Consider the following 3,432-nt stretch of genomic DNA (forward strand, 5'->3'; position numbering starts at 1 on the left):
ATATATATATATATATATATATATATATATATATATAATAAGGTTTTGCAAACTTTGAGAGACAGGAAAATAATTTCATTGTTAACTGTAGAACTTGAAGCAAATAAAATTACATTACAAATAGTGGCATGGAGATACAAGGTGGGATCAAAATGTTCCCGGACTAGTCATGTTTAATAAAAGAAATAACTTATTTAGCTAAGTTTTAACATCACCTCCTTCGAAATAGTCACCTTGCACACCAATACACCCCGGTCTCGGTGTTCCTGCCACTTTTGGAATCCGGCCTTGAAGCCATTTTCTGTTAGCAAGTTGAGGACCTTGTGCAATTCGCCCTTGATCTCAACAATGGTGTTAAAACAGCAACCTTTGAGCTACCTTTTCATCTTTAGGAAGAGATGGAAGTCTGCAGGTACTAAATCTGGTGGATAGGGCAGGTGTGGAAGTGATACCGTGTTGCTTTTGGCAAGAAACTCACAGGTGTGGAGAAGTTGGTGACAGGTGCATTGTTGTTGTGAAGAATCCAGTTCTTTGTGCTCCACAGATCTGGTTGCTTTTGTTGAATGTTCTCCCTCAAATGCTTTAAAACATTGCAGTAGAACTCATGATCAACAGACTGGCGCTGGGCGATAAATTCTCATGATGATAATGATGTCCCAATCCCTCGCTTTTGTCTTCTTGGACTCACCCACAGAGCTGTAGGACAGTGCAGATAGATTACCTGCTACCATGGCCAAGGAACCTTGTCTACCCCGTCCTAGGCAGATGTTATAGCTAAAACTAGAGGCCCATTATTCTCAGTGTGGCATTGCACCATACTTGTCCATCATGTCCAGCTTTTGTGTGTGTCCTGCTGTCATTGCTAGATTAGAATCACTGGTTCCACACTGGGGTCATCTAGCCTTCTGACCTCTTAGCAACTGTCTTCAATACTGTGATCTGGTGAAGGTGATGGCTTTGACTATGGAGTAGGTTGTACTGGATTACATGTTAGTCACTAGCACTCATTATAATAGCATTTAAAGCAACCTCTCTCTCTCTCTCTCTTTCTCTCTCTCTCTTTCTCTCTCTCTCTCTTTCTCTCTCTCTCTCTCTCTCACGCGCACATACTGTCTTTCATTCATTCATAAACACACACACATACACACATTCTCTTCTCTTCTCTCTCTCTCTCATTCATTCATAAACACACACACTATCTCTCTCATATATACAGCATATATTTTCACAACTCCTCTCTCACACATACATTGTCTGTTTCTCTCATATGTTTCTTTCTCCTCCTCTTTCTCTATTACTCCCTCCCTCTCAGTAAAGCCAACAAAGATGAATTATTGCTGTTGAGATATGCTGCACTGTTTGACCCTCAGAGATATATTATAATAGAGATGATTTTTGTGTGTGTATCTATATGTATGTATATGTATATGCATGTGTGTATATGTATATATATATATATATATATATAAACGAGCATATGCTTGAAATGTCAAAACCCATTTTTCCTGAGATTCAAACTAAATACTTTGTGGCTGCACCTTTCTTTGTTGTTCCTTCACCTGTCTCTGCTTTTTTATTTTTTGTTTCTTTGTACAATTTTGAGCCATATGTATATAATTATCATCATTGTTTTAATGTCCACTTTTCCATGCTTGCATAAGTTGTGCATGTTTCTGTGTGTGTATCATAGTGGTGACTAAAATGATTGCTAACAGGAAGGGCATCTGGTCATAAAGCGCAGTCTCAGATAACCTTTTTCAACCCGTGACTACTTGGGAAACAAGTGGCAAATTATGATCGTATATATATGTGTGTATACATATATATATATATATATAAAAAAATATATATATATATATACACACACACACACACACCCCACCTGCATGTATACACACACACACACATGTGTATGTGTGTGTGCATGTGGCTGTGTAGTAAGAAGTTTGCTTCAAAACTGTATGGTTCCAGGTTCAGTCCCACTGCATGGCACGTTGGGCAAGTGTCTTCTCTAGCCTTGGGCCAACCAAAGCCTTTATGAATGGATTTGGTAGGTAGAAACTAAAAAAGCCCGTTTTGTATGTATGTATATTTAGAAATAATACATTTCTAAATCTCTCAGAGTGTGTGTGTGTATATATATATATATATATGATTGACCGTTGACTGAACACTATTCAATTTTTTTTCTCCGTGTTTTTCTCCTTGTCTCCGTATTCTTTCTGTTGAAGAGCGTAGCTCGAAACGTCAAAGACTTTCCGTATTCCCGAGCGTCATACTAATATATACTTTTGTTATTTACACCACCTGTCCTCGTCTGTTGTTATTATTTGTATATTCTCCCATATATATATATATATATATATATATAAATAGTAAATGAGTATATGCATATATACGTACAGGTATGTGCATACCGACATCCACCTGTATGTATAGGTGCATATCTGGGTACAGGACATTGCAAACAAAACAGTTACGAGAAAACACACAAGCCACATAGAGAACATTCTACTTCATCAGCTACCCCCGTTTTAAGACCGGCGTTTCGAAGAGCTGGGCAGGACGCATCGTTAAAACGGCTCTTCCCATGGACCGCAAATTAAATTTGTATACACAAATTAAATCTTGCCATGGAGGAATGTAGTGGCGGACAAAAAACAAGACAGGAAAACAAACAAAAAAGGCTTTACGGCCAGACAAGAAAAATGATGTGTGTATGAACGCTGTGAAGCACGAACTTGAAAGTAATGCTTGTATGTCTGTGTTTGTGTTTGTTCCCTCTGCTATTGCTTGACAACTGATGTTGGTGTGTTTACATCCCTGTTACTTAGTTTGGCAAAAGTGACCAATCGAGTAAGTACTAGGCTTACAAAGAATTAGTCCTGGGGTTGGTTTCTTTGACTAAATCCTTTTAAGACGGTGCTCCAGCATGGCCAGAGTCTGACGACTGAAGCAAATAAAAGAATAAAACTATAAAAGAATATGCGCAGGAGTGGCTGTGTGGTAAGTAGCTTGCTTCCCAACCACATGGTTCCGGGTTCAGTCCCACTGCGTGGCTCCTTGGGCAAGTGTCTTCTACTATAGCCTCGGGCCGACCAAAGCCTTGTGAGTGGATTTGGTAGACGGAAACTGAAAAGAAGCCTGTCGTATATATGTATATGTATATATATAGATATATGTGTGTGTTTGTGTGTCTGTTTGTCCCCCCACCATTGCTTGACAACCGATGCTGGTGTGTTTGTGTCCCCGTAACTTAGCAGTTCGGCATAAAGAGACTGATAGAACAAGTACTAGGGTTCCAAAGAATAAGTCCTGGGGTCGATTTGCTTGACTAAAGGCGGTGCCCCAGCATGGCCGCAGTCAAATGACTGAAACAAGCAAAAGAGTAAAAGAGTATACACACGCATATATTTATATATACATATATAT

At 39.1% G+C, this 3,432-nt stretch overlaps 1 protein-coding gene across 1 annotated transcript in view; it reads left to right on the forward strand.

The window, feature by feature from the left end:
• LOC106877601 (ubiquitin carboxyl-terminal hydrolase 45) overlaps positions 1-3,432 on the forward strand; it is a 77,352-nt gene that overhangs the window by 12,481 nt on the left and 61,439 nt on the right. The gene's annotated exons all lie outside the window — the stretch shown is intronic.

This window comes from Octopus bimaculoides, chromosome 22 (genome assembly GCF_001194135.2).
Source record: "Octopus bimaculoides isolate UCB-OBI-ISO-001 chromosome 22, ASM119413v2, whole genome shotgun sequence".
Lineage (NCBI taxonomy): Eukaryota > Metazoa > Mollusca > Cephalopoda > Octopoda > Octopodidae > Octopus > Octopus bimaculoides.